At 35.9% G+C, this 27,500-nt stretch overlaps 1 protein-coding gene across 2 annotated transcripts in view; it reads right to left on the reverse strand.

Moving 5' to 3' along the window:
• The window catches only part of LOC144962869 (uncharacterized), a 186,010-nt gene that overhangs the window by 112,642 nt on the left and 45,868 nt on the right, over positions 1-27,500 (reverse strand). The window contains exon 1 of one of the 2 annotated variants that reach the window (XM_078896228.1): positions 20,210-20,418. The exons of the other annotated variant lie outside the window; for it this stretch is intronic. The gene's annotated coding sequence lies outside the window, so the exon portion shown is untranslated. Of the gene's footprint in view, positions 1-20,209; positions 20,419-27,500 lie in introns of those variants that run through there. 2 annotated transcript variants of the gene reach the window in all.

Consider the following 27,500-nt stretch of genomic DNA (forward strand, 5'->3'; position numbering starts at 1 on the left):
AGAAAAGTGCCAGAAGACAATAGAGAATAATTTATTTTTTTTTCCCGCGGCGGTGGTGGGGTTTGAACCTGCGACCTTATTGGTACGACAACTCCGCCTGGCAGGTGAGAGCGTGGCTCTACCGTGTGAGCTATCCACGAACACAAAAATATTCGTTTCAAACTCAAAGTCATTTCTAGATCCCTCTCTCACCCACTTCTTGAGATCGCCGATTCGTTCACCACCATCGCGAAATAATTTTTGACCAGCAGTTAAGCTTAATAGCCAATATTCTCATCACAAACATATAACATAGAAACGATTGAGACATTGAGTATGCTCCGGTGTATGGGGTGAATTTTTAATTCAGAAAAGTGAGTGGAGCAGGCACTTATGTTGGTAACAACAAGATATGAAGTGAGTAGAAAAGTGCCAGAAGACAATAGAGAATAAATTTTTTTTTTCCCGCGGCGGTGGTGGGGTTTGAACCTGCGACCTTATTGGTACGACAACTCCGCCTGGCAGGTGAGAGCGTGGCTCTACCGTGTGAGCTATCCACGAACACAAAAATATTCGTTTCAAACTCAAAGTCATTTCTAGATCCCTCTCTCACCCACTTCTTGAGATCGCCGATTCGTTCACCACCATCGCGAAATAATTTTTGACCAGCAGTTAAGCTTAATAGCCAATATTCTCATCACATACATATAACATAGAAACGATTGAGACATTGAGTATGCTCCGGTGTATGGGGTGAATTTTTAATTCAGAAAAGTGAGTGGAGCAGGCACTTATGTTGGTAACAACAAGATATGAAGTGAGTAGAAAAGTGCCAGAAGACAATAGAGAATAAAATTTTTTTTTTTTCCGCGGCGGTGGTGGGGTTTGAACCTGCGACCTTATTGGTACGACAACTCCGCCTGGCAGGTGAGAGCGTGGCTCTACCGTGTGAGCTATCCACGAACACAAAAATATTCGTTTCAAACTCAAAGTCATTTCTAGATCCCTCTCTCACCCACTTCTTGAGAGCGCCGATTCGTTCACCACCATCGCGAAATAATTTTTGACCAGCAGTTAAGCTTAATAGCCAATATTCTCATCACAAACATATAACAAAGAAACGATTGAGACATTGAGTATGCTCCGGTGTATGGGGTGAATTTTTAATTCAGAAAAGTGAGTGGAGCAGGCACTTATGTTGGTAACAACAAGATATGAAGTGAGTAGAAAAGTGCCAGAAGACAATAGAGAATAAAAATTTTTTTTTCCGCGGCGGTGGGGGGTTTGAACCTGCGACCTTATTGGTACGACAACTCCGCCTGGCAGGTGAGAGCGTGGCTCTACCGTGTGAGCTATCCACGAACAGAAAAATATTCGTTTCAAACTCAAAGTCATTTCTAGATCCCTCTCTCACCCACTTCTTGAGATCGCCGATTCGTTCACCACCATCGCGAAATAATTTTTGACCAGCAGTTAAGCTTAATAGCCAATATTCTCATCACAAACATATAACATAGAAACGATTGAGACATTGAGTATGCTCCGGTGTATGGGGTGAATTTTTAATTCAGAAAAGTGAGTGGAGCAGGCACTTATGTTGGTAACAACAAGATATGAAGTGAGTAGAAAAGTGCCAGAAGACAATAGAGAATAAATTTATTTATTTTTTTTTTCCCGCGGCGGTGGTGGGGTTTGAACCTGCGACCTTATTGGTACGACAACTCCGCCTGGCAGGTGAGAGCGTGGCTCTACCGTGTGAGCTATCCACGAACACAAAAATATTCGTTTCAAACTCAAAGTCATTTCTAGATCCCTCTCTCACCCACTTCTTGAGATCGCCGATTCGTTCACCACCATCGCGAAATAATTTTTGACCAGCAGTTAAGCTTAATAGCCAATATTCTCATCACAAACATATAACATAGAAACGATTGAGACATTGAGTATGCTCCGGTGTATGGGGTGAATTTTTAATTCAGAAAAGTGAGTGGAGCAGGCACTTATGTTGGTAACAACAAGATATGAAGTGAGTAGAAAAGTGCCAGAGACAATAGAGAATAAAATTTTTTTTTTTTCCCGCGGCGGTGGTGGGGTTTGAACCTGCGACCTTATTGGTACGACAACTCCGCCTGGCAGGTGAGAGCGTGGCTCTACCGTGTGAGCTATCCACGAACACAAAAAATATTCGTTTCAAACTCAAAGTCATTTCTAGATCCCTCTCTCACCCACTTCTTGAGATCGCCGATTCGTTCACCACCATCGCGAAATAATTTTTGACCAGCAGTTAAGCTTAATAGCCAATATTCTCATCACAAACATATAACATAGAAACGATTGAGACATTGAGTATGCTCCGGTGTATGGGGTGAATTTTTAATTCAGAAAAGTGAGTGGAGCAGGCACTTATGTTGGTAACAACAAGATATGAAGTGAGTAGAAAAGTGCCAGAAGACAATAGAGAATAAAAATTTTTTTCAAACCCCACCACCGCCGCGGAAAAAAAAATTTTTATTCTCTATTGTCTTCTGGCACTTTTCTACTCACTTCATATCTTGTTGTTACTAACATAAGTGCCTGCTCCACTCACTTTTCTGAATTAAAAATTCACCCCATACACCGGAGCATACTCAATGTCTCAATCGTTTCTATGTTATATGTTTGTGATGAGAATATTGGCTATTAAGCTTAACTGCTGGTCAAAAATTATTTCGCGATGGTGGTGAACGAATCGGCGATCTCAAGAAGTGGGTGAGAGAGGGATCTAGAAATGACTTTGAGTTTGAAACGAATATTTTTGTGTTCGTGGATAGCTCACACGGTAGAGCCACGCTCTCACCTGCCAGGCGGAGTTGTCGTACCAATAAGGTCGCAGGTTCAAACCCCACCACCGCCGCGGAAAAAAAAATTTTTATTCTCTATTGTCTTCTGGCACTTTTCTACTCACTTCATATCTTGTTGGTCTTCATGTTATACCAATGTATCATTAGACGATTATTTGTAACTGTCGACGAGACTTAAACCAGTTGACTGCCGTACTCTGGGAAGACATGTATTTAAAAATGTGGCCAGAAAACTCGTTCTTCAAATATTGATCAATTTAAATGATCCCATCATTGCAAAACCTCGGACCTCGCTCGAAGGACGAGTTTTCTGGCCAAAATGTTAATACATATCTTGTTAAAACCGGGGAGCTGACATGGGATAAAGCATAACAGGACAGGGGAAAATGGTGAATCTGGACAGCCCAATGTGTCAAAGACAGGTGAGGAACTAAACTCAAAGCAAGGACTTGGATATGACAATTGATAGAGTTTCGTGTATGAACGACTACCAATCATTTGGTAACTTTTCAAAGATAACTTATCAAAATCATAGGTACGAGGGAAGATTGAATATGATGCCTAATAAAAGTTCTGTATATTCGCCTTAACAACTCAATCTTCTTATTTTTCGTGTTTAATTCATTGTATTTTGTTGACAAAGGGGGAAACCCGAAACGTTCTCATTATCTGTCTTTGTAAATTAAATTGAAGCTTCCAGGCCATTTTAGTATTGTTATTGTTATTAAATTAAAAGGAGGATACCTTAGTCATTCAATCAAAATAACTCATTATCATATCAGAATTGCACCTGTAACAGTTACCCAAACATTTTCATAACACACTAATCAATAGGCAATGCGTAGCATTTCCTACCGACAAAGCCGGTTTCAAACCCCACCTCGATAAAATGATTGCCTCAGAAAGAGACATCGCCCTTATTTTCACTTTTCAGTGGTGCAATGACGCCTGGGTTATCTCAGTTTCTTTCTTCTTCTCGAGATAGATTCTAAAGAAAAATGTGTCTTCCGAGAATGAATTGATTTAATTTAATATTATCTATTTCTTATTTATTTAAAATATTATGTTATAATTTCTTGTAAAAAGTGATTACTTAGAACAAATGTGACCATAAAACGAAATATTTCATCAAAAACCTTGAACAGTTTTAAGAATGCGCTGACATAATAATATAGTCCCACAAAGGAAATCAAATGTTTTAAAATTCCTCTATTCAGTTTTATGTAATTCCATTATCACGAATTCTATCAAAGATGAATGTCGATATTATTTTGGCACAAGACGAAACTCCGCGTTCATACGGCCATACGCCACCCCCATCCTTCATTCTCCCTTCCCTCCAACCCATAATACAGATTGCCAATATAACAGAGAAACGGTTTTGTATGTTACAAGTAATTTTTTAAATCAAATATTCAATGCCCTTTTTTTCGGAATGGAAGTTCTTAAATGGAATAATATTATCATGTTTGATCGACAAAAGCACTATTACGTAATAAACTCTAACACTTCAACTGGCAACACGATAATAAACCTTGTATTAAAAAATTAATTATTGAAAAGAATATCAACTACAAACAAGTAAAATATCGGAAATATCAGCAAATTTTGAATTGATCCTTATCTCGACTTCGATCATTTCTTAATAAGGGTACACTCGTGTTATTTCAGTAAGAAATCGGTGTGAGACTTTCATTTTCAATATCAGTTGTTATATAAAAACACGATCGTAATAGTATCAATGCCTCTACATGAAATCGACCCTTGCAACTCTCGTGATCTAAATGAAATTCGTCAAATCACAGTATTTCAATCTTTTGTTTACTTTTGTTAAATCGATAATGACCGCAGGCTGTCGCCGGTATTTTCATTTCTTCAATCCAAAGGATTTGATTGGTTGTTTGCTCTCGTCTGACATGAATGCCAGTAGTGTAGACATTCCTTTTATAACTCGGAACACAACAAGCTTTCAAATTTTGAAATGTTGGGGACAACCCATAAAATTTAGTCATTAAATTTTGATACCTTCCTGTCATATCAAGATTGGAAGGAATTTAAGAAATACATTTGATAGCGGCGATACATGTTATTTTAGCCTCTTCACGATTTACATTTTGCACAATTCGTACTGTATGTTGCTTTTTTTTAAAAGGGTGTATTGATTGTCTGTCAAAATCCTGTAGCATCTACAACATTGCTTTAGCTATTTCTTTGGCTTTGATACTTTTATAACATACTATAATAAACATTCTGTTATTTAGGGGATTAAACCATAATCGTATCCATCGGGAAATGCCAGGACACTACTTAAAATGATTGAAGGTTGTCTTTATCTCCAGTTTATTTCTTAACCGCTTGGGAATATATCATTTGTCTCTCCGTGGACACACGCACAATAAAACGATAATCGGACATTGCCCGTAGACATACAGCATTAATTATTCAGCATGGTCTGAAATCCACTTATAATTGGGCTACGACGATATATATATATATATATATATATATATATATATATATATATATATATATATATATATATATATATATATATATATATATATTGCCCTGCAAAGCAAATCCCAAATTTCATACGTGACAATCCAGTAGGTTTTATAGCAATATCTCTAAAAATTGAAAATGTTTGTATCTATATTGTTGTTTCCAATACTTTCAATGTTTTTAACATTTTAACGCTATTGTATCGTTTAAGAAAGGCGTTACTCGTGTTGTATCATATTTGTTTTTGAGTGACTATGAATAACTATGCGTTTTACTGCGAAATACACCGGCTTGATATCGATCGAAATCAAGATAAAGATATGCATGACACTGCATTTGGAGCTATCATAGTTATTGTAAAAATCGTTAACAACACATATTATTGCATGTGATTAGAATATCTTGGGAGAAAACTAAAACGGGTAATGAGAATGTTATCGATTTTAATTCTATCCACGTCATACAAAACATAATAACAAAATTCTAAAATTTTGAAAGACTTTGCTTGATTAAATGTTTGCCTCGTCTTCATTACATGTCAACAAAAAAGGACTGAAATAGATTTAAATTATGCATAGATTGTTTTGTTCAGTTTCAATACGAGCTGTCGATAATGAAATACGGATCCAATTCTCTGTTTGGATAAAGAAATGTAATACAAGTAAAATTGTATTTTGGAGCTCCTGTGTCTCATTTAATATTCCCCAAGGAATTCTATTCACAATTTGATATGTGTGGTTACTATAACAGCATGAATCAATTTTTACAGTCTCTCATCCGATAGTGTTAAACATCGTATGTTGGGTAGTTCTCAGATAATGTGAATAGCCTTCCTCCAATATAAATGAAAAACCGCAAACAAAAACAAAACAAACAAAGACGTCTTTGCTGTCCAACAAAATTAATCTAATATGCCAGAATACCGTAATTCAAATGTTGGTTATACTGTCGCGTTAACTATATTATAAAAGATACCAGGAGTCGTCTGGCAAAATTTCAAGCAATATTAACGTTAACTGCCGTATTCTTGAAAAAAAAACAACTTCTACTTAAAAATTTGGCCAGAAAACTCGTCCTGCAAACATCGATCGATTTAAATTACCCTCACCTTGACAAAAACTCTCAAACCAGGGACTTCGCGAAGCTTTTAACCCTCTCCTTACTAACTACAGGAAAATCGTCACATTCGTTACGATGCAACAAGCAACTTTCTCATCTGATGATTCTTGTTTTTCATAAATTTGAAGAAAATTTGTTAATTATAGCCATAAAAACGTGACACTGTATTGTAGAGCTCATTTTGCTGAACATTTTTATGCATAGAATATACTTGTTAATCTTGTGTTTGAGTATTAAAAATCTATTTTTGTGTTTGGTTGATGTGAAGTTTTGGGGGAAATTCTGAAACTGGCCGGTAAGGAGAGGGTTAAATACGATATTTTCCAGAGTACGCCAGATAACTTCTTAAATCAGACTAATTTCCGAATGACTGAAGATGTTAGCCAGAATTGTTTTCTTTAGCGGGACTATTGAACAAGTTTTACTAGGTGGAAAGCAGTGATGAGTACTGTAATGGTACAAACACGTAAAGGGCATTTATAAATTGTATTAAATCTGCTTTTTGTGGCCGACTGGGGGGAGAAGGGAATACAATATAGAAATTTGAACTGTGTCTAAACCATATAAACAGCGATACCATTTTGTATATTTTTCAGTGTGATGTCATATCTTTTTCGTGAAGAGGGTTTTTTTAATCGATCGATATTTGAAGGACGAGCTTTTAGGCCAAAATATTCCAGATATGTTTAACAAATGAGAAAGTGATAAAAAAGAGAATACTCTCAGATTTTCAGATACAACATAACATGGTATACGCTGAAAGTCCATTATTTGTTACCCAATATTGGGTCTGATGTTATTATAGCTGTTGCAACATGAGCGAGAATGGAGCAAAATGAAGGACGTTTACATCCGCTCCGCAATAATTTTGCTACAATGCTTATCCTGTCAAAGGGATACCAGAATTATATCACAATTTAATAATACTATTTAAGTACTCCCGTATAAAAATTACCCGCGGAGACAAATGTGTACACATGTTTTTATCACCATTGAGTATTTCAAAAACTCCAAACTTATAAAGCACTTAAAATACCATTGACAAGAAGCTTCATAACTTAAAATACCTATGTTTTGATGATTTTTTGCCATGTGTATATATAATTATTTATTTGTTCTCACCTCGTATTGTTATCTCCTCCAACAACGTTGTTTCATTCTATTCACAACTATATTCCCCCCGAACAGTAGGATTTTTAGAGGACCTCCCTGAGGTTTCCAATAGGACGAAACAACGTTGTCGGAGGAGATAACAAATAAATATTTCGCTCCAAGAAACTGTCGAGCACTCTACGTGATTACAGCTAATTTCCCTCAACTATATATATATATATATATATATATATATATATATATATATATATATAATATATATATATATATACATTATTCTACTGGAAAACTCTCCGTATTCCCTGAACAGCTAAAGAAATTAACCAAAATGTGAAAGAGTCCTTGGGCAATAAGGAGTCGTATCTCATTAAGATGATACAGAAACTAAAACTTTCTTCTTGGACATATCAAGAGACATGACACCCTTGAAAAAAGTTTCTAGAGGGTATTGTGGAGTGTAAAAGAGGGAGAAGGAGCCCAAGAAGAAGATGGTCACAAGACGTCAGCGAATGGATGAATAAGCCAGTGACTGAATGAGGAAGGGTGGCGCAGGAGAGAAGCTTGTTTCGGTTGGCAGTTGCGAAGGCCACGTCCAGGAGGGATAAGCCATAATGATGATGATGAAATTTATTTCTGATTGGTCATGATGTAAATGATGATTATAGTTATATCAGGGAATTTTTAACCGGAACATTCCTTTTTTTCTCCAGGTTAGATAAGGACCTTTGACTTTTATTTAGCAACTCTTACAATGATATTATGTCATTTTACGTTTTGTTAGTTATTATAAGTTGAAGAGAGAAAACCATAATAGCTCAGCGTATGCTCACAGCATAAGTGTAATATAATGTTTTAATTATCATAGAATATCTCATTCTTCAAACATCACCTAATGAACCAATCATTAACACCAAATCTGAAATAGAATTTTAGTAAGAACCCATTGCTCTTTATTCGATATTATACTTTGGTGACGCGTAATTTTTCAAGGGCTGAAGTATAACTGGAAATAAATAATAGAATGATAATTTAAGGATTGTTAAATGTTGTTAATTCGATGTGATAAAATGAGCAATGGAATTTCTATTATATGGAAAAATATGAGATGATGTCTTTGTATTCTTTCTATAATGATTTTTTGTTATAAAAAGTAATATAAAATTTCATACACATAATTTGTCGGATGGTAACGTACATGAGTATTAAAACGAACGTATCACTTTGCTTGTTATGATCCATAAAGACTATAATGAGAATTATGTTTAATCCGTCTTGGAGGTTTTTCTATCATTAAATGCCGAAATACGCAGTTTATTTTTTAAGTACAATGCTCGCTTAAGAAGTGGGTGTTAATATGTAATCTGATCGAAAAAAGCAATCGATACTGGTCGCACTGGTCAAAGGTTTATAGTATTCTCTTAATTAGGTATTCAGAAATTGGCATCGATTTGGACATCCAATTCTATTGGTAATCGAATTAAGAAAAGAAATTAGCCAATACAACTGCCCCTATTTGTTAATGTAAGAGACGGAATTAGACGTTTCTTATGGGGCAACTAGACTGAGCAGTAAAGATAATTACAGTTTTAAGCTCATCACTAATTAACTTTGGTGCAAGCATTCACACTATGATTCCTTGTGAGCAGGTGGGAGGGCAACTAGCTAATTATGTACCAATTGTATCTTTAATTACATTCTGGGATAAGTGGCAAAAACAAACAATCACATACACGCACACAAAACACACACACACACACACACACACACAACTGTAAAAATGCATGGGTAATTTCCAAACGGTGTGTTGCCTCACCAGATCTGTTTAATCTATACCAAGAAACAATCATGAGGGGCATAAATAATATGGAGGGAATAAAAGTGGGAGGTCACAACATAAATAATATAAGATACGCAGACGATACGGTACTCATTGCAACATCAGAAATCCAACTTCAAAAGATTGTTGACAAAGTGGTAGTAGATAGTGAAGCCAAGGGAATGGAAGTGAATATCACCAAAACGGAATGCATGGTAATACAGAAAAACCCCGAAAACAACAACACCTGCAATATAACGATTCACGGCGAGCAACTTACCAACGTAGAAAGTTTTAAATACCTAGGTTCAATAGTGACAACAGATGGAAGATGTAACCGAGACATACGAGCAAGAATAACTCAAGCCAAATAGGCCTTCATGGACCTGGGAAACATTTTGAAAAACAAACAGATGTCGTTCGGGATTAGATTCCGAGTCTTGAAGTGCTACGTGTGGCCAATCTTGTTATACGGATGCGAAAGCTGGACTACAAATGCAGAAACACAAAAGAACATTGAAGCTTTTGAAATGTGGTGCTTGAGAAGGATGCAGAGAATATCGTATACTGCACACAAAACGAACGAAGAAGTGCTAAAACAAACATACCAACAAAGGAAACTAATGCCCTTAATAGTGGATCGACAACTATCCTTTTTCGGACACATAGTAAGGAAAGATAAGAATGAATACCTGGCAAGTTGTGGAAAAATACCTGGTAAACGCGCCCGGGGGAGACAAAGAAAAACACTCATAGACCAACTGAAGGGCTTCACCAGCCTAACAATCCAAGAGCTGTTTGAAAAGGCAAGAGACAGGGAGGAATGGAGAGAGATAATTCATGCAGTATCCGAAGCCTGGACCAGGCATGGAACCTAGAAGAAGAAGAGAATTTCCAAACAATATTATCATTAAGTTGATGCGAAAATAAGTCAAAAGGCATTAGTTGCAGAATCATTGTGCGCATCGTTAATATAATATTTCTCCTATTAGTGCCCCCGCTCTTCCACTCCCCTGCTCCTCCTCCTCATTATCGTCGTCATCATCATCACCATCATCATCATCATCATCATCCTCATTATCATCATTATCATTAAGATTAGCACGGTGGTTTAATGATGACATCAAGGACGGAAAAGGGCAGCTGAGAGTTTTTAAAAATGCCCTTCCGCCACGACATCATAGATATCGTCGCCTTGGCATTCCACGAAGGAATATAGATAATTCATCAAACAGGATGTCTGATCTCAACAGGAATCACGCATGTTGTTCAAGTGAGCAAATTGGGGGTTAATAATCTAAGCTGAGATTAAATGGCACATAAAACAAAGCAAGACACTGACAGATTAAAACTTACTTAGAAGAAAAACAATTTTATAAATCCACATTTGTTTCCACCAAAAGGTTCTATACGAACAACAAAAAACTGTACTGTCAAGATGTCATAAGCGTTTTCTCAGTCTCACCAAATTCCTCTGAGACCAAGGTTCTTTTCAGAGCAAAAGCTCTTCGATCAGGAATGAGCTGGAAAAGCTTCCTCTTGACAGCGAATTCATAACTTTTTAAGCAACAAATTTACAATTTGAATCCTGAGATTTATCAAAATAATTGCCTCAAAAACTTATTATTTAGGCTCGAGTAACAATTTTCTTTTAAAAGCATAATCTTTATAAAACGCCATCTTCCCTAACATGTCTATTGAACATTCTACTTTTAATTTTTGGTGATGAACCAGACGTATCTAAAATTGTCATTAATTGTAAAAACAAAGCAAGATTTAGATTTAATAACAATGCATAACACATTGCTGTTATTGGTGCTCAAGTCTATAAGATATGGAGTTCGGCAGGGATTAGTTCTTGATCATGTATTGTTTACTCTTTAACTCAGTCTTCTTTCAATAACACTTTCTTCTTTTGGTAAGTCGTATACCATCTATTATAAATAGTCATAATGTCATGTTATGATTTTCATACATTCATGTCCCAACATGGATAAAACATCTTACCAATTTGAGTGCTGAAATATAAAATATAAATGATTTTTGAAACACAAAAACCGAGGTGATATCAGTTTTTTAGACCATAAACATTCAAGAAAACTTCAATTTAATTATTAGAAAATCATTTCTTAAAACGTCTTGGGTCATTTGATAAAACCGTCGATATAAAAACTCGAAACTTAATTAACAGCGTTTGGATCAATCCGTAATTAACAAGTGAGTTACAGTTCCTCTAATAGGAAAGGTTTGGCTTGCCGTTAAAACCAGTTTAATAATTTTTTTTAAAATTAGGGACCGGTGGAAATTAGCCTTCGCCGCGACGGAGTTAATAAATCAAATCGTAATGAAATATATATCATCATGATATAACGTGTCTGAAAGAAACATCTGCATTATTAGAATTTTATATATAAATTGAAATACATATAACATGGTACAAAATGTATGTTTCTCTCTCTCTCTCTCTCTCTCTCTCTCTCTCTCTCTCTCTCTCTCTCTCTCTCTCTCTCTCTCTCTCTCTCTCTCTCCAGTTTACACTCTTTTACCATGTCATTTCTCTATTTCTATCTCATGCAACAGTAGTCAACAGTAATACATCTCACAGTGTATATTTGATCCAGGTGTCTTAATGACACCAACGGGTGGTTCAAAAATACACAGAGATGCATGGATAGACATTAATATAACAAACGGCAAGATGGTTTGGAGGTTTTAAGGTAAAACTGCAACAGAGATTGTTTATTACGATAAATGAAGATAATAACAAGAGAAACAAATATAGGAAAGTTCATGCAGTCTCGTATTGGTGTGTACACGACTGCAACTTAAAGTCTAAGCTAAAATGTTGGATCATAAGAAAAGATAAAGCAACAAACAGAGAATTCACTTGTATCAACGGTCGCAAAAACTGAATTATACATATCTATACAACTGAGAAAGTTGCATACTTGGACAGAATGGTTATAAAGACAAAATCTTTGCAGTTGAAGTAGAGTTTGTGGGAACATCGATACATGAACTCTTAAAAGAAGAGAAGCAATTCGAACCCTTATTGAAACCGCAGATAGGAGATCTCATTGGATATGGATCAGGGAGGGGGGGGGGGGGACGAACTGCATCAACAACATAATTATTAAGTGATTCATTACATCATCGGCACTGATGGCGCAGTGAATAAAACCACACACAAAATACGCCAGAATTAGATCCTGATTCGAAGTAGGACGTGGGTTCAAGCTCCCGTGCCGACACTTTAAAAAAACTGGAGAAAGGCACCTAGGAGTCATGACCTCGGCGTGGTCCATCGCATTTAGAGTGCAACAAGTTAAGGACCTAGACACTTGTTCGAGGAGGATTTCTTCTTTGAAGACTTTCTGCTTTAGCTTTACCTGGGTTTCTTGCTCCGTTACTACTGGTGAGTTATAAGTTTGTGTGCTCTGTCATGTTATTTGTTAATTCACCTCAGACTGAAGGCCACCTACTGCGTTTGTCACAGCCAGATTCCAACATCGACGACCTCCTTGCTGACCAATTATATTATTATTTGGTCAATATTGTAAGGTGTCTGTGTGTGTGTTTCTGCGTGTGTGTATGTGTGTGTATGTGTATGTGTGTTTTTGAGTGTAAGGGCAATGTCATGGAACTGTAAGGAACATGAGGTTGAATGTATTTAAATATTTTTGACAATGTTTTTCTCACTCATTACTCAATAATAATTTGAATAATCTCTGAAAACATTTTTTTTTTCATTTTTCACTTTTGTTTCAAAACAAGTAGCATCTAGTTAAGTCATGTGTTGAAAATGCAATGATAGGATGAAGTTTAGGGATATCTAGTAAACCTTAAACGGATGACTTGAAATTAAATGTAAGCCAACTGACGTAAATCGAGTTGAGACCCATTCAAAGCCGAGATTCCTAAACATCTTGATACCTAGAAATCTCTTTAGCACTTACATGATTAAACCCTCGTAGACTATTTGAAAAGAAAGAACTACTGTTCTGACATACACTGAAAAAAACACGTTTTTAAACATTTTAGCCAGAAAACTCGTCCTTCAACTATTGATCGATTAAAAGGACACTCATCTGGGGGGAAAAAACTCCCAAACCTGGGATTTCGATGAAGTCCTATTTGAATGACGAGTTTTCTGGCCAAAGTACGCCAAATATTGTCAGTGTTTGGATAGTGTGGAGAGAACCTTGAAAACTCCTTTTCCCCAAATCTGCCATACGCTGACAAAACGCTGTCTTTCATTTTGGTCAGTAACATTATACTTCAATGAGTATCAATTCATTAAGATGACTCTGAACTTATCAAAAATTCGAAAACCTTGAACTTCTTTGAGATCTCAGATTAAAGAATTTTTGAGAGGTTAAGGGTCACCTTAAAGCATAACAAAATTAGAAAGCTCACATTTATGGCCAACATTTGAAAAACCGTTTGTCAAAGTACGGTAGCGGCGTCTACACCTAAAAAATGTCCCACTCTAAATTCAGACATACGCCCGTTTGAATCAAAGAGCTTGACTTTACTTAATCCTCTAAGTTTTAGGCGGGGCATAGGGCCAAACCACAATCTTCCATTTTCCTCTATTTTTGCACTGTCTTTCTTTTTCTTATTTTCGTTTTTACCACTATCTTCCTTTTTCTTCTTTTCGTCGTCCTGTCAATACCGAAGAATTGACTGATGTCTGCGCATATCAATTCTGATCCTCTTGTTTTATTCCTCTTCAGTTTCTGCCGAAATTGAAATACAGAGGATTGAATCGTCGGAGCCCCGTTTTCATGGCGACGTTCGTCACTAAACATACACAATACTAAGTCATTTGAAAAAAAAAAAATAAACAAAGTCGTTTTAAGGGTTGAATGATGGAATATAAACAAAAGAAAGGATGCTCTAGTATGAACATTATCATGGTTGAAGCTTTTAAAGTGTCAAAAGAGTATGGACAAAGTTGAAACTCTGTCCACACTATGTCTTAAACTCTTAGATACTATTTCTTCTATTGGAGCTAGCTAGATCGACAGTTTTTGGTTTATTTTACTTTTTTATCTGATAAAAACAAAAAAGTGTTTTGTTTTTTTTTTTAGTTTTTCCAAAAAAATTAGTTGCTGTTTGTTTGTGACAAACAGTCCGATATAAATAGGAGAATGTGTTTGTCATTAATTCTGTCCCTTAGTTGTGTCCATCACAATGAATACCATAATGAGGATAACTCACAGGGAAACAGTGTTTGAAAGTTCTTGGTGATCTACGAAAAATTAAGACTCACAAATCAAACAATTCATGAAAAATTATGAGCCGAATTTTAAGAGATACCAGTGCCTTATGAGTGAGACTTTCGCCAATTTATTTACCGCCTGTCACTAGGATCTGTATTTTAATGAATTTTGATGTTATTTATAGATTAGCGCAGCCCAGCGCCTTTTGAGTTATTGCCAGTGGTGTTCAAAGAGAAATAAATTATCACATTGATTGAAATATTAAATACAACTCACGATTTGCCTTCTTTTGCTCTGACCTAGTATTTTAGCATATTGTTTGGTCAGTAAGTACCAGGCTATGAGTTCACGACGGCTACGGTCTAATACGAAGTACTCTTTTTTGAAGGTCTGATAACCTACTTCATTATGGGATCATTGTTGTAATGGAAATCTCAAAAAAAAAAATAATAATAACGCACAATATTGTCCATTGTAACAATTTTAAACTAGGCCCATAAGTGTGTTCGGCTGTCAGACCTGCATGTATGTAACGTCGGGTCGAATTACATCAACAAGTCATATGACAATGCAAGTCAACTGTCACGTGTCCCTCTGTTAACTCACTCAACCCTAACACCGACTATAGATAGTATGCAGTTGACGTCACTCAGGCCTTTGTTATTGTTTTTGCCATCCGCGTTTGTGAGTTGTTCTCACTAAACTATATTAAGCAGACTTTAAAAGTTCATGGTTACACAGAGTTTGTGTGTTGGTCCGTTATACTTCCGGATGGCAATGTTGTGAACTCCTTGGCCAAGCGCATTCTATCTGTAGTTTACCCGGGTTACTTTTACTCCATGTTTATTTATAACATTTTTCTCTGAGACAAATCATAGGCCTATATAGTATGAAAGCTAAATTAGTTTATGCATGTTAATGATCGCTGAATAAAACTATCTACGTACATGCTCATTTTTAATACATTTTTTCCAATTTTGAAAAGTAGCAAAAATCTCTAGGATTGAGTGAGTTAATCGAAAAGCAGAGGAAAATGAGTAAAATGGTGTCCATTGCAGGGACAGGGGCATAATGAGCACAACGGTCTCACGAGAACAGGTTTGGAATAGAGCGTTCAGCACTTTTGTCAAATACAGTATGGTCATGGATTGATTTGAATGCAATGGTCAAGCTGCTACTGGCAAACAATAGAAGGAACAAAATTGACGTCACTCAGCTCTTTGTTATTATTTTTAGACACCGATGTTAATGATTAGTTCTCGGTAAAGTATATCAATCAGAATATAGATGTTGAACGCTTGGCTGAAAAACTCACAAAATTGACATCCGGAAATATAACGAACCAACACACAAAACTTTGTGTAACCTTGGATAATACAATTTAGTGAGAATCGCTCAAAAACATGGGTGGCAAAAAATAATAACAAAGACCTGAGTGAAGTCAACTTCGTTCAAGGTTACACATAGTTTGTTTTTTTTTGGTGTTGATACGTTATTTCTGGCTGGAGGATGTTGTGATTAGTATTTGACCTCAACGCATGTAATAGAATCAGAAAATATTACCAAACATTCTTAAACCTGAGATTTCAAAGACGGTCTGAGACTCTTGGCATATCGAGAGTCATCTCCATTTATCGACATGACCAACTTAAAAATCCACGTTTCTGTCCAAAATTAGAAAAAGGCATTTTAACAGATTACACTATTAATTAGAATTCGGAGTGAATTTTTCACTATAAGTTATAATTTCAAATTTCGCTTATTCTTGATTATTGATCGTTATTTAATTGTATGGAAAACGGCATTAAATAGAGCTAAGCGCTAAGTTTCTTGCAATTACTTAACGTCACCATATTGATCGTCAAATCAGGAAGTTTATTGTTTAATACACAATAGCAACCAGAAACAGTTAGAGGCAATTGTCTGATATTTTTCCTTTAATTTTACTTATTTAGGATTGTCTCTGTCCTCTCCAGAAATTTTCAAATAATATACATTTATGAATAGCCAGATCTGCAAAAAGGATTTTTTTTTTTTGCCAGACGTTTTTAATTTAATGTAGTCATTGTGCGGCTTTGTGGTCGAGTGGTTTGAGTACGCCCTGAGCGTCGCAAAATTGAATCCCCTGAATAGATTCTATACTTATATTCTCGGGTATTCACGTGTAAATTGAGTACCTGGTCGTTAACAGCGTTGTTTCTGTCGGAAACAAAATTCCTAATATTGCCTTACAGGCTTCGTGTCTCGTCTGACAAGTTAAATGATGCTGTTGGCTAGGGATACCTTGTAAAGCACTTTGAGTATGTCTATCTATATAAATGTTCAAGCTATTTAAAAAAATGTTAAACCCAGTTTCCTTTATCGAATTCATTCCCGCCTACTACCAGATTGGCACATTTGATATATTATATTATATACATTTTAAAACACAATCATAAAAATAACTTGTGGCCTAGACATTTTTGTTTCATTTTAGTCGATTTGATTAACCTAAGTTAGATATGTCCTACAAAATTATTTTAATTTTAGACAAATGCCAAGACTTTTCTTTAATTCTGAATGGATTTATTTATATTTTTTATAATCGACTCTTTTCATCCTATCCCAGTGAAAATAATTTGATGTGAGCTGAGAAATTGTTGGCGGATGGATGGCTTAACATGTATTTATAATACAAATAAAGTGACTGTAGAATTCTGATTTTCTCATTTTACGTCATTCGTAACTGTGAATATAATTCACGATGAATTGTCTGTTGTGTGCCTGGTATTTACAATCAAAAGTCCACTTCTTTATCTATTCCTATTACCCATTGACTCAGATAATTATTTATAAAATCTGCCAGATTGTTGCTTCTTGGTAATCGCCATCTGGTCGCCCTGTTGCCAGATTCATTCGCTCGCATCCGCATATTTAATTACTAAACCGATTTTGATCGATGATGGCTCAAAAGATTCGTTGCGATCTAAATTATTTCCACAACACAATAGTATAATATAATAATTAAAATAGATCAGTGCCCCTTCGAAATAGCATTTATTTCCCCGCAAATATTGCGGTTCTCAACTTGTACTATAAAACGTGCACATTTAATTCTTCTTTTCGTTTCCAGAAAAAAAAAACAGATTGGCCCTGAACTAACTAAAATAAGAGTAAGGGATATTCATTAAAAACAGTAATGGTTTGAGTCGGCTCACTTAGAGCTACAATAAAACCCATACAACCACGACGCCAATTGGTATGAATAATGGATGATGGCAAAGTGTGTGTTGTGCCGTTCTGTTAGTTTCTGTGACAGAAAAGTTAAGATGTGTTTATAGATATAGAAAATTGACATTGAAATAGATAGGTATTATATTTGAAGTATGGTATATAGATAGGTGGATGGATAGATATGAGAGATTTATCGATAGGTAGGTAGATGCATAGATGGATAGATAGATATAGAAATTGATAGATAAAATTAGATAGATAGATAGACATGGGCGGACAGATAGATATATAAATAGATGGATAGATAGATAGATAGATAGATAGATAGATAGATAGATAGATAGATAGATAGATAGATAGATAGATAGATAGATAGATAGATAGATAGATAGATAGATAGATAGATAGAGAAATTGATAGATAAAATTAGGTAGATAGATAGATAGATAGACACAGGCGGACAGATAGATAGATAAATAGATGGGTAGGAAGATATATAGATAGATAGATAGATAGATAGATAGATAGATAGATAGATAGATAGATAGATAGATAGATAGATAGATAGATAGATAGTAAATCTTTCACCATTACGAGTTTGCCAGCCAAGATATTCGCCCTCAAGATCGTGAACAATAATCTATAATCTTTGACGTCACTTGTTTAAGACTTTTTGACAAATCTGAGTCATCTTATTCCATGGATTTGAAAAATTTGTCTGACCCAAATTATAAAAGGTATTTTACCAATGAAAAGCATTAGTGAGATAAACGGTTTCTGTCAATCGTTTTACATCTTCAATATATACCTTACCGGTATCTGTGCTGAACTAAAAGGCTAGGCAGTGCTTATTGTTTTCTCGATTAAAGACAGTTTGGTCTAATTATCTCTCAGGGCTTCTTGCGTGGTAAACACCTGCAAGACCACTCCGATCTCAAAATGAACGACTGATTAAAATCTCTCTCTGCCGGGCCCCTGAAGCATGGAACAACTTAGATGAAGAAATCAAAGACACCCCCGAACTCTGTGATTTTAGGAAACTTTTGAAAACATCTATCCTGACATGCTTGAACTTTATAGATAGCACGAATTTGACGTCACGCGTGTCTTTGTTATTGCGTTTATGAGTAATTCTCACTAAACTGTATTAACCAGACTATAAACGTTCAAGGTTACTCATAGTTTTGTGTGTTGGTCTGTTATACTTCCGGATGACAATATTGTGAGCTTCTTAGACAAGCGCATACTATATATCTATAATTATTACATAACATTAAATAACTGTGCATGTCTGTAAAAGCTCAACCATGGGCGACCATTATATATATATATATATATATATATATATATATATATATATATATATATATATTCATATGTGTGTGTGTTTGTGTGTGTGTGTGTGAGAGAGAGAGAGAGAGAGAGAGAGAGAGAGAGAGAGAGAGAGAGAGAGAGAGAGATTTAGTTTGCTTAGTCTCAAGCTCTATACCTTCCCGTTCTTTTTCCACCCTTAAAGTGGGATTTAGATTTTCTGTTTTGTACACAAAAACGTTTCTATCAATGTCGTCTGACATTATGCATTTGTGAGTTTATGAATTACAAAATCCTTTTAGCACGTGAGTAGCACTCTATTTTTTTTAAACGCAATTATCGTCACATCTATGTATTTATAATAACGCCGTTGTATTGATTCATAGTGATGATTGTGTGTAATATACCATTATTTTAGAATGTCAATTTTATATCAAAGACGACACCGTCACAGTTACAGAAATAGAATTAAATATTGAATCATCGAGATATTTATGTATTGGTGGTAGTTGTGATATTTATTTTTTTTGGAATAACCCAATCAAATAAGTTGTTAGCATCTCAGTGACGTATGTCACCTCTATGGAACACATGATATAAATAACTATAAGCCCAACCAATTACTCTCCCCCAGTTTTATTGGCGTCATCACGCTATCGATTTACGACCAAGTTTTTGTACTAAAATCTATTCTTAGGCTTAGTGAACACAATAGCAATGGCACTACAGGGTATTTCAAGATATGGAAACTATTTGGTGTCAAGCAGTTCATATGCATAATAATAATCTGTCGAAAAAAGATTGACCAAATATAATGTTATTTGCGGTTTGCACAATAATCACAAAATAAACAAATAATATGTTAAACAGTTGAAAAGTAGACAAGTTTTCATTGAGGATGATTGTTCAATATTTAAAGATTTGGGGGATATCTTATATTATGGTGTGTTTAGCACTGTATCGTTCACACTTTTTCTGATTCGTTTTATATTTGTGTATGTCGCATTCAGTTTTATGTTTGATGAAAAGAGAGATGCAATCAAGATTATTTTAGAAATCGTGAGTTGACAACAACAAACGACATTTTTTACCTTGACAATTCCAAGTATAAAGTAAGTTGTCGATCGGCTGGCGTTGTCAATGTAGATGTATCCTTGTTCAAGACACAAACATATTCACTTTTTTTTAATGTGAATGACACATTACAAGACTAATGACTACCGTGCTACAGGGACGGAAACTAGTTGACACATCCCCCCAATGTTTGTGGCAATTCGCTCACACAATCGCAATCAGTGACTGATTGAGGGACTGAGAGAGTGAGTATGTGTGATATGTGTGCGTGTGTGTGTGTGTGTGAGTGTTTGCGTGTGAGGGAGAGAGTGAGGGAATGAGTATTGACCATCTTTCACACTACGTCCCCGCCCTCCTGTCCTCTACAATCTGGTGCCAATCTGCATAGCACGCGCGCTGCCAGACGAGACCAGATCGCCTCAACTCACTCACGCAAAGACATTACCTTGATGCCACTGACAGCAACAGTCGGGCAAGCGACGACAATAATATAGCACACGGTAGGGGAATGAGTGAGTGAGTGAGTGAAAATGGTGATATGAATGGAGTAACGTAGATGGATGAAAGAGATAGGGAGAGAGAGAGAGAGAGTGTGTGTGTGTGTGTGTTTGTGCGTGGCCTTCGTTATACTAGAGGCCCAAGACTGGATACAGTGACGTCACTCTCTCAATCATAACAAGTGAGAGAGAGGAGACAGCGAGCCGAGCGGGCGGCTGTGTGTGTTACCAGTGAAGCGAGGCAGGAAAAACATAGATTTTCCAGATTGGAACTTTTGTGGCCAACTTTTAGGAAACCCAGATTTTAAAAATTCGATATGCATTATTTAACGACTTTCCTTAGAAAATAGATGTTTATTAATTATTGATTTCGTTGATTAGCATTTATTTTTCATTCAAACTCATTTTGCCGATGCAAATGATCCTATATCAACCCGACTTCCATTTTTCTTGGACTTCGACGATAACGATTGCGAATATTTATAATAAGATCATTTACTTTTGTCATTGAAATTTATAGCAAACCACTTTTTTTACACTTCATTTTCACATAATTATATTATGCTCACTTTTAACAGTTTATAAATAACACGACAAAAAAATTAACCCCCCCCCCCCCCCCAAATGCTAGCTATATTTGGCATGGTTAAGAAGAAATAATTGGCATGAATTATTTTTTTCCACTCGCATACAACACACACCTCTCATTACTATTTCGCTGTACTACACACTGGATCTCAAGTCCTAGCAAAAAATACAAGATTTTATTTCTCATAAAAAAAGAATTGTACAAGAATAATAAGGGGGCTAAATGCTCTTTTTAAATCTTTATTTCATTCAAAATTTTAATTGTAATATGGGCAATAGTAGGCTAATACTAATATAAAAAATAAAATAAACAAAACATTACCTTGCTCCGTCAATGATAATTACTGGGCACGAAACGCAAGAAGTTCAATCTGCAGACACTATATATAAACTATAGATTGACTATAAAAATATAGTGTTTCGCTGTTCAACAGCTCATCAGTGCAGCTTGGAACTCAAAAAAATCAGTTGGATACCTACAGGTTCCACAGAGTTCAATCTGCAGACACTATATATCTATTATATCTTTTGTAAATGTATACATAATGTTGATATGTACATACTGGTCAATTGTTAATCCAAAAAAAATATCAGTGATGACAATAAACAAAGAGATGTGATTTTATGGTAATAAGAAGGAAAAGGAATGAGAAAACATAGAGTTGGACTTGACATGGAGACACATGTGACATGGAGCTGGCGATTGATATATAAAATGGGCAGCCCTTACATACCCCACATACGTAGTGAGCTCCCGCAGGAATCTAAACCTGATGGTTGTCTGAAACATGTGCCTCCAGTCTTATCCAATAATGAGAAGGAAAAGAAGATGACCTATGCTCTTTTCGTAAGAGTTTGATAAGGAACAAATTCAAGAAAAGTAGAAATAGTGTGAACAAGAGCATCCATGGTTTCTCTCGACAATACTCCTTCTCGTGGTTTCATCCCTAACCTGCTCCAGTCCTTGAACCAAGTCAAAGCATCTTGAAGAAATGAGAAATTGGAATCAGAAATGGAATTAATTGGCTTGCACCTCTCATCCCTCAATCTCCTGCCTTTCAGTGGATGCTTGACATTTAGAACATTCCATAGCTGTACAATGAAGAATATAAATGATACTGTCCCACTGACATTGACATTCCATTTGGATCCAAAGTGCTCCAAGGCAGCAGCATTCCATCTGTCAAAAATTCTCAACATCAGTGGAACACTCTGTTTCTCAGTAGGCGATGGATTCAAACATTTTCGATTCAAAGATGGAGCAAGTTTCACGACTGATGACTTCTCTTCCTCGTATACTTTTGTAATGTGACACATGGATCCTCTCGTAACTGAAGATGAAGGATTTTCATTGTTGGTCAGTACAGGTGGTAACATAAAAGTCTTCTCCAGGTCTTTTTGAGACGTCCAGTTATTTCTAATACATTTGAAAAGGTGGACAGTATCAAAAATTAAAAAAAAGTTTCTCTGAAGGAATGACAGGATTTGGAATAGATGGACAAAGACTTCCCCCAGACATTATAGCAAAGGCATTGCGGTTAATTCTGTTGGTGTCAGAAATAACACACAAAACATGAAAACCAAAATCATGAAGAACGTGCAATGTTTTAAGAAGCAAACATTGCAAATAACGAGCATCAATATTTTTTACAGGTAAAATGGCAACAACATCTTTCTGTTTACAAAGAACTGAGGAAATCATGAAGACCTGGGCAGTGCTTGCCTCAGAAACCTGACAATTATATGCAGAGCCCTCAAGTTTCCCCCCTTTATACGACAACTGGTGAGAAATATGAATTTCGTCCATCATGAGAACGACATCACGCTCATGTTCTTGCATTTTAAGACATCGCTGTCTTAAATATGCTTCATGATCTTTAGAATTAGGAAAACCAGTCTTCATTTCAAAGACAGAGGAAAGTTTTCTTAGATAGGACTGATGAGGCAAAGTAAGAAAGGAATTCCTTAGAAGAGAATAGGCACAAGGAGCAGATGCAAACAACTGGAATGCCCAGATAAGGGTAGAGCAACTGTAACGTTTTACAGACAAGTTAACTAACTTAAGCTGCTCAACCAAAAACCTAACTTTTGGCATGAACAAAGACTTGGACTCATCATCTTCATCATTGTCAACACTGTTGCATAGACTATCAATAGCTGAAACATAAAGTTGCAGCTGGTCCTCCAAGTTACTTCTATCAAATCCATTCCCATGACAAAAATGGGAAAGGACAGTGTCAAATTGAGACCAGCATGTAAGAGTTGGGGGAGACGTTTTCCCAAAAATCCATGCAATGGCGCTATCAGGAACCCTTTCTGAAAAACAAAGAAAAAAATAATGGTCAAGTCATCACACTAACATATATTATAATTTCCATGCTTCAATGAAAAATAAGTTGTATCTTTTTTATTGTCTTCTTTCATCATTTAAACAAGATCCATATAAAATGGTTGATAGTGAGATAATAATATATCTTTTAATTGTATATAATAACATCACAGCATTACGATAGACTTTAATAAAAATTATACTTACTATATTTATTACTACTTCTACTACCATTAGTGTTACTACTACCACTACTGCTAATAATATTATTTCAAACTACTACTCTACCAAGAATATTATTACTGCAATTACTATTATACGACTACAACCACTACTAGAACTACTGTTAGTGGTAGACTACCATTGCCATTATTGGTGTCACTACTACTAATATTGCCATTGCTACTAGTACTACTATATTGGCGTTCCTACTACTACTGCTACTATTACCACCACCACTGCTACTACTACTTCTAACACCAGCACTACTCTTTTATACTTATACCCTGAGTTCTATCTAGCACTATTACTATTTTAGAAATCATTTATTCTAACTCTAAACATGTCAATTTTCAAGGTAAATACTTACGATTATCAGAAAATATTTCCACATGCATGTCAGAGAAAACTTTGATTGAAGACAGCAACTTTGGAGCACTGTCAACAGTATCAATAATCCTGTAAAGGCAAAGGGTGCAGTGGTCAGGCATTGGTGGATCATCAGGTGAAGACGATGAGGCAAGAAAAAAACGATAAATCCATAATTTCGCATCAACTCTGGTGTTGAAACTGCCACAGAATTCTGTATAATTCTTAATCCGAACATTTTCAACCCATCGTTTAAAAGACTCATCGTCTCTCTTTAAAACTGCATCTCGCCTTTCGTCGGGGGCTTTCCGTTTCATGGATATTTTCGTAGATAAATAGGAGGGACAGTTGGGAAAGATGGAAGGATAGGCATCTTTGGTCAATTTTGGTATGCTTCTCTCTACACTGAGAATGGAACCGTCAGGTCTTGTGACAGAATCTACTCTGACAATAAATCTGTCACAAAAATGACGCTCACATACCACAGCTGTAGAAGAAGGTTGGAAATCTTGTCTCGGTATCTTCCTCAACCAAAGGTTTTTCCTATCTAAATCCGAGGGAAATTCAAACGCAGACACTGACACTTTCTCAGAAGGATAATAATTTCCTTTACAATTTGGCACACAGCACTTACGAGGCATGTTGAAAATGCAAAACAATGGATGGTATTTATCAAAATATGAATGACTATTTAACAAATTATCTATAGAAAACAAGAGGGTACAATAATCCGATAAGAATGAATTGAAAATGAATGACAACACAGTCAACCATTAACCGGTTTTCAAAACGAAAGCGGATGGACCGGGAGTGTGACGTCACATCGCCAGTCGAGACGATGTCTCAGGCCATAAGAGTTCACGAAGGCCACGGTTTGTGTGTGTGTGTGCGCGCGCGCGTGTGTGTGTGAGAGAGAGTGCGTGTTTGTAAGTGTGTGTGTGTGTGTATGAGAGAGATAAAGAGAGAGAGAGCGCGCGCAAGATATACAATTTGTAAGCTTCATCACCTTTGATTCTTTAATATAATATATACACATGATATCTTTAGAATCTCTATTTCTTTTGTTCCGTTAGAAAAATACGTACACTGACTAAATACATACCAACACACTCGCGTTTCCAAAGACACACACACATGCGGACAGACGCTATTATTTTCTCCTTTTATCTCTCTCTCTCTCTCTCTCTCTCTCTCTCTCTCTCTCTCTCTCTCTCTCTCTCTCTCTCTCTCTCTCTATCTCTCTCTTTGTTTCTTTCTTTATTTCTCTCCATCATTCTCTTTCTCTGAATCTCTCCCCAGATATCTATCTAACGGTTCATCTGTCCTTGCGATGCTCATGATCTTTGTGAATCCAAGTTGGTGAAGGTTGAGTGAAGTAATGAGGAATTTAAGAAGTGAATAACTGACAGGAATGAGATGAAATTTGTAACGGTCATGCAGAGTAAGTTGAACTTATTTTCCATGGGTGAACACATTGTTTTAAAAAATAGCAGCCTTTAAAAATATAAAAATCCCGAACGTTTTGGGTTCAAAGACCCTTCTTCAGCTATCAACAATTACTTGCAAATCATCAATGATGATTTTGTTGTTAGATGAAGAAGAGTTAAAAGGCCGATCTTTCCGTACTAAGTATTTGGAGGGGGGGGGGGGCAAAACTATTATATTCATTTTTGTTTCATAATTCTTATTGTTCACAGTCTATAGCAGCTATTAATCAGTATAATCTATAGTTCGGAATGAATGTCACTCATTCATTGATCAAAATGCGTAATTTATTGCATAACATGCCCACATTTCTACCTACCCTGTCGTTCATAACACATGAACAAAAACATAAATAGAAGTATAGGTAAAAGGTCGAACTGCAAAATATTATCAAAAAGACGATGGAGGTGGTTTAAACATCTGTTACGTATGAACAAGTACAGATTGCCTCACTCAACACTGAGATGATTCCCTCCACAACCCCCCCCCCCACACACACACACACAAACACACACACACCTACCCCCCCCCCCCTCCCTGAGGGGAGAGGAAAAGAGACAGACCACTTGGCACTTTGAGAAGGACAGTAGAGAGGGAATGATGATAAATGAGAGCGGTAAGAAGCAGGGAGGAACCTCATTGGCGCCGTATGTTCCATGCTAAACGACGAAGAGGATTAAATAAATAAGTAAAAATTGTTTGCGAACCGAACATCACAGATTTTCTATTTAATCGATGATGTACGCCTCGATTTTCTCGAATGCTTTTGAAATCAACAAAATCTACAATATATTACAAATTTTGAGTGAAAATGTACAGATGTGTAGTAATGTATTCTCATATTTTTAATGAGATAAAGCGTTTGCCTCTCGATTAGATCCCTTTATCTCAGATTTTAAGTTAATAACACAAACAAATCCAAACATGGCCCGTCCCATTGAGAGCTTTTTCTGCAAGTACACTAGCAAAGTACATTTATTTAGAAAACTTTAACTTCAACCAATTTCAATCAAGGTTAAATGTCAAAAATGGACTGAAACGTGAGACTTTTTAACAAGTTGGTGGTCATCGTAATCGCTCAGAATTTGATGCAAAATTTATCTGCCAAAATTAAGGATATGTGTATAGTCAGTGGAGGTCAATATTCAGATGTATTCTGAAAACAATTGTGATTATTATAACTTTTATCTGCTGCAGTCTTCATTAAATGTATTGGAAGACGAAATAATAATAAAAGAAAATTTCGTTTTTAAAACATTGAGAGCCAATACAGATAAAATCCCAAAGCAAACTAAATGACAATCGGAGGTTGTTCGGTGTCTTATTAGCATATGATGCAGGAGTAAATAGATGGATAAATAAACAAAGATTAAAAGATATTATTTTAAAAGGTATGGATTTGTAGGTGGATAAGAAAAAATCTTAACATATTGACGAATAGAACGATAAGTGGGATGTTACATTATTTAAATAAAACCTGTTGTTTTTATATTGATGCACTTGTAATTTTTGCGAAGTTTTTTTCGTTTGTTTGTTTTGGGTTTTTTGTTTGTTTTGGTTTTGCTGTTTTGATTACGAATTTGTTGTTCTATTTTGCACAATTTAACTTCTTGAAAAATCTATTTTTGGTTTTAAATGACGACTATGAGTCACATTCATGCAGTAACTTAGTTTTGGCGAAAGTAGAGGTGAAGTAGAAAGAAACTGATCACTCAACTCAATATTATGGTGTTTACCCCGGATATCTTCCGAGACCTTCAATGTTTGGGTAAGACACGGGACCTACTTTCATTTTATAGGCTGTTGATATTGAGATAGATA

This window comes from Berghia stephanieae, chromosome 1, assembly GCF_034508935.2.
Source record: "Berghia stephanieae isolate SIO BIC M18660-M18661 chromosome 1, UCSD_Bste_1.3, whole genome shotgun sequence".
NCBI lineage: Eukaryota > Metazoa > Mollusca > Gastropoda > Nudibranchia > Aeolidiidae > Berghia > Berghia stephanieae.